We start from the raw sequence: 16980 nt of genomic DNA, 5'->3' as shown, positions 1-16980 counted from the left end.
GCAATACAAAAATATGCGCGTATTAGTGTTAGTTTAGTTAGTTTTTGTGATGTTTTGCATTTTGCCTCATGTGTTTTCAGGTTTGAGGGCTTTTCTTGGCAGGATTGACCTTGGTTAGACTCTTTTCTTCCTTTGGCGCATATTTCTCATGTTATTTCTCCGTATAGAAAATAAAGTCAATTTTCGACACACGTCTGTTGTTAGTTCATGACTTATGTATCATAAATAGTCAGATCCTATTCTATCATACACATTCAGATACATTTATTGAATTAATCTAATTAAAAACAGCCGTTTGGATGAGTGTTACAACTAACCCCGCATATGGGGCAGGTTGTAACATTTCACCTATCGCCACTCTCGGTGGAATTGTAAAAGAACAGTAGCTCCTACAAACACACTTCCAGTGCATATGTGTAACAGAGATATGTATGTTGCTTTTTAAAAAGTATAACTAGTGAAACTCAAATGATTTTAGAATTATTTAGCCATAACCAAAAAGTGTTACTTTGTGCCCCGCGCTCCCCTATGTAGGGCAGTTAGCTGAGTGCAGCAGATGTGTTTTGACATGGGTAGGTCGAAAGGTAAAGGCACATAATAGATTTATAGCATTTTTGAATAGTAAAAAAATAATATAAAATCAAAGAGTGCATTTTTGGAAAAAAGAAGCTTTGTGTACTATGTAGGGCAGTTAGCCGAGTGCAACAGATGTGTTTTGACATGGTTAGGTCAAAAGGTCAAGCCGCATAATAGATTGAAAGCATTTAAAGCATTTTTTTTACATTAAAAAATATTTATAAAATCAAAGAATGGATTTTTGGGAAAAAGAAGCTTTGTGTACTATATAGAGCAGTAATCCGAGTTCACCAGATGTGTTTTGACATGGGTAGGTCAAAAGGGAAAGCCGCATAATAGATTTGAAACATTTAACATTAAAAATTGTATAAAATCAAAGAGTAGGTTTTAGGGAAAAAGAAGCTTTGTGTACTAGAAAGGGCAGTAAGCCGAGTTCAGGAGATGTGTTTTAGTATGGGTAAGTCAAAAGGTGAAGCCGCATAATAGATTGAAATCTTTTATCAGCCTAAAAATTTCATAAAATCAAAACATGGGTTTTTGGACAAAAGAAGCTTTGTGTAATATAGGCAGGCCTTGTTTAAACACATTAAAGTTGGTTTGACACAAATTTGACCCTCGTAGTCAGTGCTAAATAGATTTTTCGAATGTGTCGAATATCCAACGTCCAATATAAAACCAACTTTACCACGGTTGTTCACTTCGGTAAAGTTAGACAGAAATTGGCAGATTCGCAAGATTCGCGTTTTGCGGTTCAATAAATCATAGGAGAAACATTTTCATTGCACAATAGAGAGCTCTATCTAACCGTAGTAAGGTAGACAACAAGCTACAACCCGGTTTTCATCCGAAAGAACCGTGTACATACGTGGATAAATGTGTACTCATGTTGTTTCTGACATTGCCTGTGACTGTGGCAACAGCTAAGCGATCTTTTTCCAAACTCAAACTTATTAAGACCTATACCTAAGGAGCAGCATAGGGCAGGAGAGGCTCCGTTGGTTAGCTATCCTGTCCATTGAAAATACGAGAGCCAGAGCATTAAATATTGGGAACATCGTTGACGATTTTGCACAACGAAAGGCTCGTAAGATGGCCTTCTTCTAATGGCCTAATTCACGCATATTGGGGATTGTATTCATATTAATGATTTTATTTGGGTTTCTGGACGGTTAAATAAGTTAGGCTACATTAAGTTTTGTTTCTGCGCAGTGCGAGTTTATAAGCAAGCAATCTAGGCTTGCAGTTTCAGCAGAGGGTTGAAGAGGCGCATTGAGTGTTCCCATAATTCCATGCGAGTTGATGTTAATGCAGTAATATTAGATTACCCTGGCCTGCAGGCTGTTAATAAAATTATTTTTTTAATGTTTTTACATGTAATGGATATGTAGTCGTGTGTTTTTTATTTGAAATTGTAATCTGTAACTACTAAACTACTTCGGTGCCTCAGGCCCTTTGCATAAACAATTACCCTTAATGTGTATTGCATGTATCAGAGCTAATTCATCCTGGGCCAAAGTTCGCTGGTGGGGGGCCCGCGTTGCGCTCTCGCACCTGGGCCCACCATTGGTTTGTTACGCCACTGGATACTGTGCATAGTTGGGAAGTTATGGTTGGCCAATTTGGTGTGAATACACATTACACACAGACAAGGGAAATTTTCTCTCGTTTTTGAGTAGCCTGATGGTACGCACAGTGCGTACGGACGTACACCTGCAGGCGCGCCTGTGTAGGCCCTACATTATAAGATTATACTAGTTTGTGCAATGATCATTTCTGCCAATTAATGCATTTTCCCTGTGTAGGCCTATAAGACTACATGCATTATTGTGTTTGACTTAGAATATCTGAGATGGTGGTCTGGTTCAAATGAGTTACGTTTTATTTCAAAATTGTTTATAGTCTATTTCTTTGTATTGCGAAATGTAAATGAAATATGGACTATTACAGTCAATAATGTATTGAAATTAATTAAAAGAATCCATTTCTGTAAAGAGCATATAGGCTGGGGGCGCTGTGGCGTAACAGGCTACAGCGGCCATACTATGTACGGGTCCAATCCAACCTGCGGTCATTTCCCGACCCCACCTCACACTGGGTGAAAAGGCTCTGAATCAGGGGATATACTGACCGGATATTTTTTATGACATGCAGCATATCAGGAGCATCTTTGATCATATCCTGAGTTTTTAAGAATCAGTGAAAATATTGATTTATTTTGACTCCTGATATGCCAATGAGATATCAGGGGTATGCATACTTAAATCACAAGTCACACACACCATTTCTGGATATCTTTGGGTAGGTCTCCACCCTTGGATAGGCTATCATATTAGATAGCCTAGGCCCAAGATCTGCCTAATTAAGTCACGCATGCCCTACGCCCAAAATGTACCATAAAACATCACTGATAGGCTATTTGCCGTTAGATTTCTATCTAATTTCGGGACATTCAAAAATAGACTATTTACAGTGTAAAGACTACCTTTTTCAGGCCAAGGCTAGCCTACTTAACTAATTATTTTGGTTATGGTTCAATTTCACTGATATCTTTGAGATTTTTTGGTTGCTATAGTCTGTAGGTCTAGCCTACTTTTTATGTATAATATGCATGAGATCCTTTGGAGGAATAAAGTCCACATTTTAAATTATCTGCTTTCCCCTTGTCCCCAATGCTGTCTGCCCAAACGAATTCGGTTCAGCTGGAGTTGCCACATAACAACAATACAAAGTTAAATTTAACAGTAGGCTAGCCTAAACCATTTGAAGTAGGCCTACATTAAGAAGAATAGCAATAATAAACAACAATTCAATCAATAGCCTAATGAAAATAAATACATACTATATGCTACAAACCATAACACATAAGAAAGGCTTATTAAACTTGTTAAAGTTGAGCATCTATAATTTCATACTATTTTAACATTAAGCTTCCTTGTGGGCCAACGTAACAATGGATCAATCATGTTGTAACTTGTCTAAAACGTGGGTGACTGATAAACCAATGTTGATTTAATTAAGAAACAAGGCTTCAAATGAAATTGACGTCAAACTATCTGAGAACCAATAATGTTAATAATCAGAATAATAGTAATAGCCCACTTGGCTACTGTGTTTTGACGCTTATACAAAATCAGTTTGGTTGTCATTTTAATGTAACTAAAATATGCAGGCCTAATAATTTCCACGATTTCTTATGCTTTGCCTCTCGATAAGCGCATGCGCACACACGGCATACCCATCCCCCACCCCTGACTGACTTTTCAACGAACTCTTTGCCACTGGTGGTGACTTCAACCGTCACTTTGTTGTCATGCATCTGACTGCAAGCTGTACAAACTCTGCCGTCATCATATCCAAGGTAAGAACTACAGTACTTTTGTATGCCAATTGAAAACTGGAATTAATTAGGAAAATACTGTTTTTAGCATTAATGTTAACCAAAACCGTTTGTTAACCGTCATGTTAGAATCAGCTAACGTTTGCTAGCTAGCGAGCTAACATCGATAACGTTAGCTGCTAGCTGTTAATGTTAACTTTTCCAATAACTAACTTTACCATTGTGTGGAATATATGGAATGGTAGTAATATCATATTCAACAATAAGTCTGTCTGAGATTTCGTTATGGATGTAAAGTTTTAGTTTGAATGAAATGGCCAAGACTATCAGGCACGAGTAGGTTAGCTAACCTAGCTATAACTTCTAGAAGCTAGGCTACATTTATAGTGGCTGCTAATGACTATGCAGGCTAACGTGAACAGGGGGTTGACGTACCTCAATATGATGCCGACAAGTGAAGGGATCTTTAGTTTGTGAAGGGTAACGTATAGTGTTATATTAAGCCATCCTTACACCAGAAGACTTGACCAGATTTGGGTAAGATTATTGAAAGATTGCAGTCTTTTGAGTAAAGCTTGAAAGCCGAATCTTGTCAAAGGTTTCTGATGTATGGGTAGCATTAGGCAAAATGTTCTTCATTTCATAGCCCTTATTTGGTTGTACCTGACTTGTGCCAAGGCATGTGTTTATTTAAGATGCATGTGAGGGCATTAGTGCTTCAGTGATAGTCTTTTCACGTTATGTGTAAGCTTATTTTGCAATTTATTAATCTTAATTTCCCTCTGTTCTCTGTTTGCAGGCAGTGAGTTGTGAGGACTGCTTCCCTGAGAACACTGAGTGCATTCTGGAATATTCCAAATGTGTGCCACTTCCATGCAAAATAAGTTCAAATCCCGCAAGAGAGTTCACTCACCAGGTAGAGACAGACAGACAGACAGACACACGTAGAATAGCAAATAACATTATAATGTGTGTGCATGTATTTGTGTCTGTTGCTGTGTTTAGTTTATCCCCTTTTTTCATGTGTCTGTTTGTTGTTATGACTGTAGTGGGCTCCATCAACAGACCAGGGCAAAGTCAGTCTGTCCTGCTACTACTACATGCTACTTGACTATGTCTGGAAGCCATGGCTGCTGCCCTCAACATGCTGTAAGTGTTTGTGTGTTTTGAATGAGGGCTATGTCACTGTGCACACTCTAATTTGTTTGACAAATGTGCAATGTAATGCATTAATACAGAAACTAATCATCATTATTGTCGTTTTTAATCATAGTCTTGAATTTTGAAGTTTAGCCATGTTTACCATTATGTTGGTGGTAATGTAAATAATGTGTTGAATATATGCCAAACTGAGCATAATCATAATTTAGTTAAATCTTATTTTCTATTTACAGAAACTGAAACCCTCACAAATAAACTGATATCAATAATTAACATTGATGGTGATGGTGGCAAGGGTGCCTTCATAAGGTAATTATCATTTTTGTTTGAACACCTGATTGACTTACCAACTTATTTTTTAATGTTTGATTTTTATCTTAATCAACAATAACATAATGTATAGCAATTGCTGTTTTATTTTTTTAGGTGCCATCCAGCAAGTCCCAGCCTGGAGCCAGAGGCTGGCACTGGTTTAAGCAAGAAGGAAAGAGCTTCTGCAGACAGTGTTGCAATTAGGTATGATACTTTTGGAAATTGATCTTAATGCCTTAATTGAAAAAATTAGGAAAAATCCAACCTTTAAGGACAATAATTTTCTTTGTGAATGAATAATGTATCGTAAATAAATACGTGTTCCTTAAAGGTTGAATTTTTCCTCATTTTTTTTATTAAGGCATTAAGATCAGATGATTTTTAAATGTATGTGTATGCTAAGGTTATGTAAACTTATGACCACAACTGTAATACATATCTCCATTACTTCTAACTATTGCACCTGACGTCTAGGCTGCTATTGTGGGTTTGCTTTTTATTTGTCACACAAGCCGAGTTAATTATATTCACGGACAGGGTCAATTGTAACATATACTTTCTTTCTCTTTTTACAGACACCTGACTTTTACTGCCAAAGGGACCATCAGAGCACCTCTCCCTACCATCTATACCAGTAGAGTACGGACAAGGGCCCAAAATGTTTTAAAGGACGTTGCACGCCCAGACCATGGACTGTTTAAACCACTGTGGTCAAGCAGAAGTCTCTGTTCTCACTCGAGGCAGGATCATTGAGAGGGGGCGAGTGTCACTGCGTAAGCCCCCTACTGCAGGCGAGAAAGCCATGTTGATTTGAATATTGATTGATAAATACAATAAAGGCCATGTAACAAATGTTATTGCCTGTCGTATATGAATTTTCATGGTAAAGTAAAATAAGTCATTGGGATTTAGCAGGTGTAATTTAAAGTAAATAATGTAATTAAGTGTATGTAAAATTAATATGAAATATTATTTAAGTTAAAGTTGCACAATAAGCTCAGTGTTGGTTATGTACTATCTCACATTTAAAACCATTACATAAATCACCATACATAAATCACAGGATTCATTTTAAAAATAAAGGCATAAAGCCTATGGAAAAGCAAATAAAGGCATACACATAAATGCCTGCAAAATTAGCTGTGCCTGGCAGTATATGGGCTGTATATGCGTAGTCCCATGTTTGACATATCAGGGGGTATATGGAAACAAGAACAAGAGGTGTCCGGGGTCATATAAGTAGCTAATACTTGAAACATGGATCATATCAGGTGAGAATATGAAGTCTGGATATCTTGCATGTCGTCGCAGTCCCATTCAGGACTTTTGATATGCTCCTGATATGGCAATTGGCACTAAAATATCAGGAGCATATCAACCAATATATTTCCTGATATTACACATATCAGGAAATATATCACTATGAATATTCCCTGAATACCCAGTGTCATCTCTCTCTCTGTCCTATCTGAATAAAGGCAAAAAGGCCAAAAAATATACTTTATAAAAACTTAAATATACTTAAAATATAGCATATAGGCTACTACGCAAAAGAGCCACTCGCGCCTAGGCTATTTAATTGTTAGGCTATGTGCGGGGTGTGCCAACTTTTTTATGAGATAAAGAGACCCCCTTAAAGTGTCACGGTTCAGACAGACGACCAGAGGACCACAATTGCGTCACACCAGAAAGTTTATTGAACTTCAGGGAAAAGGGAAGTAGGGAGTGAGTGAAGGCTCCAGGGGTTCCAGGGGTTACCGGGATTACAGGGGTTCCGTCCAATGTGCTGTGTCTGTGTCAGTGCCAGTGGCAGCGATGCGTCCTATGACGCCGGTGGTGGGTGGTCTGGAGGTCCTGGGGGGGGGACACTGACACACAACAGGGCGGATGAAACCAGGCAGAAGTACAGTTCAAGGGAAATCCGAAATTGTAGTTGCAAGGCAGAAGGCTGGTCAGAGTTACCGGGGTCGAAGAGTAGTCAGGAGTCATTAAGGCAGAAAGCAGGTCTGGTTCTCTGGGGCAGAAGAGTAGTCAAGATTCAGGCAGGTCCGGGGTCACAAAACAGGAGTCAGCCAGAAGCGCGAGCAAACAGGTTCCGGGTGTGAGCTTTGCAGACGATCTGACAAAGGAGGGCTGAAAGACAGGGCTTTAAATACTGGGAGAAGTTAGTGGGTAATGCAGCGCAGCTGGCAGAGTAATTAGAGCAGAGCAGAGACAGGTGGAGCTAATTAGGCTGAGTAGAGAGAGTGGTGAGCAGAGTGGAAGATAATGGAAACCAATTAAGGTGGTAACCCGGTGGAGTGAGAGGGCTCATGACAGAACCCCCCCCCCCAAGGGACGGCCCCAGAAGTCCCAAGAGCAACACCATGCCGGGTGGGAGGAGGGGAGCCGGCGGAGGGCTAGAACTCCTCTGAACGGTCCGAGTGAACGTCCTCATCCTCGGAGAAAGCCGGAGGGTCGTGGTCGGGAGACGGGACAGGTCCCGAGACAGGGTCAGGCACAGGACAGGAAGCTGAGCGGGCAGGATGGTCAGGGACCCCTTTGGGGCGGCCCCTACAGAGTACAGGTTCTGAAACAGGGTCAGGCACAGGATAGGAAGCCGGGCGGGCAGGACGGTTAGGGACCCCTCTGGGGCGGCCCCTACGGATTGCAGGTTGATCAGGATGCCGTTGGTGGAAGGCGGTGATGAGGGTCCGATCCACTATCCGACTAGCCGGCACCCAGGTCCTTTCCTCAGGTCCATAGCCCTCCCAGTCAACGAGGTACTGGAGGCCCCTACCCCTCCGTCTGGACCGAAGCAGGCGGCGGACGGTGTAAACCGGACCACCATCGATGAGCCGTGGAGGAGGAGGTGCACCCTCATGGAATTAGGCAGTTGGAGCCAGACAGCAGTTGGACTGATCACTCTTACGATAGGGAATGGGCCAAGGAACCGAGGTGCCAGCTTTCGCGACTCCACCATGAGTGGCAGGTCCTTGGATGACAACCATACCCTTTGGCCAACATGGTAGGTGGGAGCAGGAGTTCTCCGACGGTTGGCCCCGGTAGTGTAGCTGGCAACGGATCTGAGGAGTGTGGCTCAGGCTTGTGACCAGGTGCAGCGACATCGACGGGCAAAAAGCAAGTGCAGATGGGCAAGTAACCTCCTGGCTGGTGAATAGAGGAGGCTGGTATCCATAGACACGACCAGGAGTGGGGGTTGCGGGATGTCATGCATCGCAGTGCCTTCTCGAGCTCCTGATTTGCCCGCTCTGACTGCCCATTGGATTGGGGATGGAATCCAGAAGTCAGACTGACTGTGGCTCCCAGCAGGTGACAGAACTCCTTCCAAAAGGCGGAGGAGAATTGTGGGCCACGGTCAGAAACTACATCCTTTGGCAGTCCGTGGATACGGAAGACATGTTCCAGGACCACCTGGGCGGTCTTCTTGGCGGTTGGGAGCTTGGGGAGGGGAACAAAGTGTGCCATTTTGCTGAATCGGTCAACTATGGTGAGATTGACGGTCATGCCACTTGAAGGGGGCAGCCCCGTGACAAAGTCAAGGGTGATGTGAGACCAGGGATGTGTGGGCACAGGCAGGGGCTGCAGCAATCCGGCTGGGGGCTGGCAGGACGACTTGTGTTGGTTGCAGATGGGGCAGGCTTGGACGAATTCCCGTACATCCTTTCTCAGAGAGGGCCACCAGAACCTCTGGGCGAGCAGGTTGTAAGTGCGGGTGGAGCCAAGGTGACAAGCTAGGCGGGAGCCATGTCCCCACTGAATGACCTGGGACCTCAGGTTTTCGGGGACAAAGAGGCGGTCAGCTGGGCAAGCGCTGGGACCTGGCTGGTTACAGAGAGCTTCCAGCACCTGTTCTTCAACATCCCAGGTCAGAGCTGCTACGATGCAGGGACTTGGTAGCCTGGGTGTTCCCATGCTGCCTTGCGTGTGATTTGATTCACGCTGCTAAGGCAGCCTGGAAACTACCGCCCTAATTTTTGCCTCAGATAGGGAACCAATCACAGAACAAGGGGGAAAGCAAGACGATGATGAGCTATGCACAGATGCATTTGATAGACATCCGTGGCACCCAATAAACGGATCTGGGCATTTTTTTCAAATACGAGAAAATTAACGTTTGGTTCCCAGACCACGTCTCATTGAGAAGTGGTGGCGCTAGCCAGACTAGGGACTTGGCAGAATCGACACAGGATCTTTGGAGGGGGTGTCATCTTTCTGGAATTGACGGGAGAGGGTGTCTGGCTTGGTGTTGCATGATCCAGGCCGGTATGACAGAGTGAAGTTAAACCTGGTGAAGAACAGGGCCCAGCGGGACTGCCTGGAGTTCAACCGTTTGGCCGTGCGGATGTACTCCAAGTTCTTATGATCGGTCCAAACGAGGAATGGAACGGTGGACCCCTCCAGCTAGTGACGCCACTCCTCCAGGGCAAGCTTCACAGCCAGCAGCTCTCGGTTCCCTATGTCGTAATTGCACTCAGAGGGGGACAAGCCCACTGAGAAATCACAGCACCGACTCCCACATCCGAGGCGTCTACCTCCACAATGAATTGCCGGTCCACATCAGGCATCTGGAGGTTGGGAGCGGAGGTGAACCTTGCCTTGAGGGTACTGAAGGCTTTGTCGGCTGCTGGGGTCCAGGTGAAGGGTTGCTTGGTGCTGGTTAGAGCAGTGAGAGGAGCAGCAATGGTACTGTAGTTCCGGATAAACTTTCTATAGAAGTTAGCAAACCCCAGAAACTGTTGCAGCTTCTTTCTGTTCTCCGGAACTGGCCATGAAGTGACTGCTGATACCTTGGCAGGATCCATTTGGATACTTCCCTCTGCCACGATGTACCCCAGGAAGGCCACATTTCTCCGCCTTGGCGTAGAGGGAATTCTCCAGGAGACGATGAAGGACTTGCTGGACTCTGTGTTCTGGAGTAGATCAAGATGTCATCCAGGTAAACGAAGACAAACTTGTTTAACATGTCCCGCAGCACGTCATTCAGACGTAGAGCCTGGAACACAGCAGGAGCATTGGTGAGGCCAAAAGGCATAACCAGATACTCGTAGTGGCCTGTTGGTGTATTGAAAGTGGTTTTCCATTCATCTCCCTCCCGGATCCGCACTAGGTGGTAAGCGTTTCTGAGAGCCAACTTGGTAAAAACAGCTCAACCTCAACTCAAAGGCAGAGGTGAGCAGAGGCAGAGGGTAACGGTTCTTCACCGTGATGTTGTCGTAATCGATACAAGGGCGAAGAAATCCATCTTTCTTCCCCACAAAGAAGAAGCCAGCACCAGCAGGAGATGAAGATGGGCGGATTAATCCTGCAGACAGAGAGTTGTTGATGTAGTCCTCCATGGACTTTATTTCAGGAGCAGACAACGAATAGAGACAGCCCTTTGGAGGGGCTGTTCCAGGGACATTGGAGAGGTCAGGAGTGGAGTTGGTGGGTACTGGCCGAGGGGGTAGTGCGGCAGCAAGCAGGCAGGTTTGGTGGCAGTCCTCTCCCCACTCACTGATCACCCCGGTCACCCAGTCGAGCTGAGGGTTGTGCCGGCGGAGCAATGGGTAACCCAGGATGAGGGGTTGGCCTGGAGAGTGGAGCAGGTGAAACTGGATAGTTTCTTGATGGTTTCCGGACAGGCTCATCGAGACCGGGGCCGTGACATGAGTGACCGATCCGAGTAAGTGTCCGTCCAGTGCCCGGGCAGGAATAGGAGGTGTCAAACGGTGGTTCTCCAGTCCCAGTTGGCGTGCCAGCTTGATGTCCATTATGTTGGCTTCGGCGCCAGAATCCACCAGAGCAGCCAGGGTGTGAGTGCAAGTCAGAGAGACGGAGGTGAACTTGCAGCAGGGGTTTGCGGTCGGAGGACTGGATGGTCATTCCCCCCATGTCTGGTGAGCTTCGGCTTTTAAAGGGCAGGTTACAACACGATGTCCATCACCTCCACAATAGAGGCAGAGGTTTGAGGTGAAGCGGCGCTGGCGCTCTACAGGAGTGAGAAAGGCTCGCCCAATTTCCATAGGCTCAGACTGGTCAAGCTGGCTTGGTTGAGTAGCAGTAGATGACAGGAGCCCAGTCGGATTTCTCCGAATGCCGGTGGTTGGTGGATTTTGGCGCCCCCTCTCACGACGGCAGGTCTGTATTCTTCTGTCGATCCGGACAGCCAGTGCGATGGCTTCATCAAGGGTGGAAGGCAGTTCATGGGAGACCAACTCGTCCTTGATATAGTCGGCCGAGCTATGGAAGAACGCGTCCACCAACAATGGTGTGTTCCAAGAGCTTCGTCTTGCCAGGGTTCGGAAGTCGATGGAATGGTCTGCGACTGTACGTCTGCCTTGCCGAATACTGAACAGTTCACGAGACGCCTCTGCGGTTGGTGAATCCAGGTCAAACACCTTCAGCATCTCCTCAGCAAACAGGTCGAAGGTTGCACATGCGGGGGTTTGACGTTCGAACTACCCAGAGTCGAGCTCGGCCCGTCAGGTGAGTGATGGCATACCCAACTTTAGCCCCTTCAGTGGCGAAGGTCCTTGGCTGCAAGGAGAACTGAAGTCGGCAGCTAGTGAGGAATGGCCGGACCTGGGTTGAATCACTGTTGAACCACTCTGGGTTTCCAATCTTGGGTTCCGGAGCAGCGGCTGCAGTGACCGGGGCAGGTGACTCGGGGGCTGGGCTGGTGGGCAGACTGACTGGAACTGGGCCGGTGGGCGGAGTGGCTGGGGTAAGGTTGGTGAGGAGTTGGATGATCATGCCGAGTTGTTGTTGCTGCTGCTGGATCTGTTGCTGTTGCTGCTGGAACTGCTGCTGTTGCTGCTGGAACTGCTGATGCTGTTGCTGAAGCAGGGAGGCAATGTCGCCACTCATGCGGGTTAACCCTCTCTCAGTGTGTTCCAGGCGTTGCATGGCGGTGGGTTGCTCAGGTTCGTCGGTTTCCATGTCGGGGGAAGTGTGCGCTGGGCAGAGTTTCCACTAGAAAAAAATGGTGCCGGTCAAAATGACCGGCAGAGGTTTCGTTTTCCGGACATTTTGATGATATGCCGGTCAAATATCCTATTATCCCTTCTTAATTAGTCAAATTGAGGAAAACTGGAGACAGGCTATGTAGCTTAAAGAATGACATAATCAGGCTGTAGGCTATAGAATGCAACATGTTCATTAGCCTAACTTAAACATGCCTAACAAGATCTAGCCAGTATCTTTTCATCGACAGCAAGAGTCCGTTTCGTTCGTTGTTTTAAAAAGGCTACGTTGTTTGTTGCTGCTACGTTATCTCCAGTGGTGACTGTTTAACTCACACAGATGCGCACACACAAGAATGATCGCTCACACCACTACCCCCTAATGCTATGCCTTTTTATTTGATAACAATAAATTAAGAAATGTTTCCTATTCTGGGAAATGTTTAGTTTCTTTTTCTTTCGGCCGTGGTTCAATGATAGGCCTACCGTTTAATTGTGCCAGAAATTATCCTCGTCGAGGAGGCCCTAACCCTGCTAATCATAGACAGAGAACGCATAGGCCAACTGTATGCTTTGGGTAAAGAACACTTTGCATGGCCAGTGTACACGGAGAATGACAGTGTCTTGGAGCGGCCTCACCCCCCGCAACTCCACTTCCAATGTCACTGATTCCGACAGATAAGCCCGACACTTCTGCTTTTTATCTGGTGGTGGTGGAGTTGACCGGACATCTGAGGCTTCAGACGTTACCAATTTATCATCCATCACGTCTGGCCTCTGAAAAAACTTTGGCCTGGCCATGTTTGAACCGCCTCACTCATTTGTTGGTTGTTTAACATGGACGTTTTAAGCGTGCGCTTCCTATTTGAAATGCAGCATAGGCTATGCGTGTTGTTTAGCTTACTTTTCAAACGGTAGAGCCTGTTCATTTAAAAACATAGCCAGAGGACGTATAATATAGGCTTACATATTAAGGCTTATTCTCAAATTCAGATTGCGTTAGGGGACGGGATTATTAGCCAATTTCAATTGGACAATTTGACCGGAGAGATTTAATTTTGTCGGACATTTCATTTTTTTTCCGGCCAATGTCCGGTAATTACCGGACAACGGAAACCCTGCCGCTGGGTCCATGATGGTCAGATCGTACTGTCACGGTTCAGACAGATGACCAGAGGACCACAATTGCGTCACACCAGAAAGTTTATTGAACTTCAGGGAAAAGGGAAGTAGGGAGTGAGTGAAGGCTCCAGGGGTTCCAGGGGTTCCGTCCAATGTGCTGTGTCTGTGTCCCCCCCCAGTGGCAGCGATGCGTCCTATGACGCCGGTGGTGGGTGGTCCGGAAGTCCTGGGGGGAACACAGACACAACAGGGCAGATGAAACAAGGCAGAAGTACAGTTCAAGGGAAATCCAAAAATCGTAGTTGCAAGGCAGAAGGCTGGTCAGAGTTACCGGGGTCGAAGAGTAGTCAGGAGTCGTTAAGGCAGAAAGCAGGTCTGGTTCTCTGGGGCAGAAGAGTAGTCAAGATTCAGGCAGGTCCGGGTAACAAAACAGGAGTCAGCCAGAAGCGTGAGCAAACAGGTTCTGGGTGTGAGCTTTGCAGACGATCTGACAAAGGAGGGCTGAAAGATAGTGATGGGACATTCGACACTGAGGCACTGAAGCTTGTATCACTCCCATGAAGCAAATTGTTTCGACACAGTGGGTGTGTTCCAAATGGGTAAAGTTGCTGCCTTTTAAGATATCTAACTGGGGAGCAAGGCAGCAAGTGCGGTTCGAAACCGAAAAAACAAATTCTGCTGCCTTTTAAGATATCTTAGAATTCCCAAATAACGGTCATTTTTGAAGGCAGCATCGATGCACACTTCATGCTCCCTCCTACCCATAATCCCTTGCGGCAACGTCTGAAACAGCTGTGAAAGGTAAACAAACATGGCGGATGACATCGGTAATGGCTGCTGAATCTGTTTAAAATGTCATTTGTGTGACCTTATTTTGCTTAGATTTGTAGATGAGATGAAAAATAAACAACTTACTATCTGATTATGCCATTGTTGTAACCATTAATAGCGTCTGGTCTGATATATCTGCCGGCCGTAAAACTAATTTATACCGTTAGCCTGCTAGCTTACGCAAGCTAATTTAGTTTAACGTCAGGCCTTTGCTAACGTCATACCGTAGTGTTAACCGAAGATTCTAGAGTGCTACGCTCATTTTTAAAAGATGCATTTAATCCAAAGTCATGTCTAGTGAGACAGCTCTCTATGTAGGGAGGGAGGCAGTAGGCAGCTGTCTCCCGTTTCGAACACACCCTGTGTGTTGGAGCTTGTATCAAATTGGAATAAGCACGTGACTGGTGACGTCTGAAGCTTCAAACGTCACCGAAGGGTTTTGCTGGATTCGAAAGTTTGCTGCTGCGCTGATACCCAACAGGAGCAACACTGCATTCTCTGTAGCCTACTGCTGTAATTTAACAAAACCTGTGTTACGTGTCTTAGTTACTCAACAATCATTGTTGCTGAAGAACCTTTTAAAGTTTTGAAGTCAAATTTCAAATATTTTTTGTTATTGCATAAGCCTAATAAAAATTCCTCGTAAAGTGACTCACAGGGATTGAACCTACGTTGCCAGATTTATCGTCCTCATCGTTACCTCTACTCTATCGTAGGCATACGGCAAAAATGGATGTTCATAAACTATTTATTTCTAACAACGGCCTGTTTAGTTCTAAAACATAATGCCTCTTGGTTATGAGTAGGCTATGACAGTTTATTGGATAAGGCCTAGGTAGCCTACACTTTATTTATTTAAAGTAAATTGATATTGCCACATAGCAGATGGCTGCATTTCTTGCTGCAGTTTGTTAAAACCAACTGAACACACGTAAATTCAAACGCTGAACACACTAGGCTATATTCAAACATTATACCCTAGTTCTAATTAATTTATTTAATTTTCAGTCATCTCATGCCATGTGTCCATTCTGTCCCTCATGTTCATGTTGTAAGCTTCGTTCAGGTGTGTCGAATTTATAGCCGCTGTCATTTTTGCTGACCACCAGATGTCACTGTGTTGTCTTCGATGCTTTGATGCTTCGGATCATTTTGCGATAATATCAGGAAGAAGCTTCAAAAGCTTCACAAGGCTTTGTTCGCCCATCACTACTGAAAGACAGGGCTTTAAATACTGGGAGAGGTTAGTGGTTAATGCAGCGCAGCTGGCAGAGTAATTAGAGCAGAGCAGAGACAGGTGGAGCTAGTTAGGCTGAGTAGAGAGAGTGGTGAGCAGAGTGGAAGACAATGGAAACCAATTAAGGTGGTAACCCGGTGGAGTGAGAGGGCTCATGACATAAAGACAAAAAGATAATTCGAGCACTGCTTAGTGGTAAGATAAAATGCTTTGTGAATACGGGCTCAGGTCTCCGCGAAAAATATAATTTTGCTAGGTTGAGGGAGCAAGTGAGTAGTAGAATTATAATTTTCTCATCACAAACCAAGGCGGCGGATTCCTAAAGAAACGCAAACACCCACACCATAAGTTTATCTAAATTAGATGTAAAAAAAATACATTTTACCGTGACTCGAAGAGCTGAATTACATAATCATTGAAAAAAACATAGATAGTTCTAACATAAAACTAGATGTACCGCATAGCGGTACAAAATATGACCGCCGCTCAGTCCTGTACATCCATTCCGCGAAAATAAATCACACTTCAATTTGTCTCCATATTTTACTCCATCCCCCACTCTTGAGACTTTTGTGTATGCTTGTTTGGCATGCCTGAGTGTGTGTGTGCGGCTGCACAGAAAGTACCCTACTGGTGCTGAAAAGGTGAATAGATTGTAGAATAGCCAAAGAAGATGTAGCATTGTTATAAAACCTTTAAAATCTCTAAACAATCACAAGTAGGGCAGTTCATCACAGTTCATCCATTGCAACTGGATTGATGAAAGGTCACTGACACCTGTAGGCTACATTGTATTTGGGAAAAGCAAAAGGTATCAGCATAATGTTATTTATTTATTTATGTATTTATTTATTTATTTATAAACAAAAACATCTCTGTCAGTTCCATGCCGTTTTCAACAGCTATCAAAAACAAAGGTCATTTTTGGATGGATGTTTTGTGAATGTTTCTTCTTCTACATAAGATTTTAGTCATCTTTAGTTCATGTCAATGCACAAATTAAGTAACAGTAGTCTGAAACGTTATTGTTAATGCACAAATTAAGTAACAGTAGTCTGAAACGAAATGCTGTTTTACATCTAACCAGTGGTGCAAATAACTGACATGTCCAAATGGGCCTTGATGAAATGCGTCGCTAGACTGTTCATACACAGTTTAACGGGCCAAAGTTGAAGAGCTGTTGTCCGTTATTGTTCATGCAAATATAGGCTGATTCATGTTCCCTTGCATTGTGTAACTGAGGTCCATGGCTAGTCTGGCTTTCACCAGACCAAACTCAATCTTTTCAGAAATCAAAAAATAAATAGCGGGCAGATCAGGCTGGGTTCACCCAGCCTAGGCACCCGATATTGTTTAATTTTCCGATTGAGATATCCACGCTCTGGCTATTCTAAATGCAAAAATGCATCAGGGAGTTATGACAAAACTGTAACTAACAAACTAGATCCTAATAGAAAGCT

General features: G+C 44.3%; 1 protein-coding gene and 1 long non-coding RNA gene across 3 annotated transcripts in view; both read left to right on the top strand.

The window, feature by feature from the left end:
- The window catches only part of pcbp4 (poly(rC) binding protein 4), a 227472-nt gene that overhangs the window by 188161 nt on the left and 22331 nt on the right, over positions 1-16980 (top strand). The gene's annotated exons all lie outside the window — the stretch shown is intronic.
- On the top strand, positions 4635-5378 carry LOC143104019 (uncharacterized). Its single transcript, XR_012982979.1, has 3 exons — positions 4635-4829; positions 4963-5062; positions 5308-5378. It is a non-coding gene; the product is annotated as an uncharacterized LOC143104019 (long non-coding RNA).

Source organism: Alosa pseudoharengus, unplaced genomic scaffold, assembly GCF_046254945.1.
Source record: "Alosa pseudoharengus isolate Yale_2024_CS ecotype anadromous, Long Island Sound unplaced genomic scaffold, YU_APseudo_1.1 YU_APseudo_1.1_scf_5, whole genome shotgun sequence".
Classification (NCBI taxonomy): Eukaryota; Metazoa; Chordata; class Actinopteri; order Clupeiformes; family Clupeidae; genus Alosa; species Alosa pseudoharengus.
The sequence above is the reverse complement of the archived record's forward strand: the minus strand, read 5'-3'. Positions and strand labels throughout refer to the sequence as shown.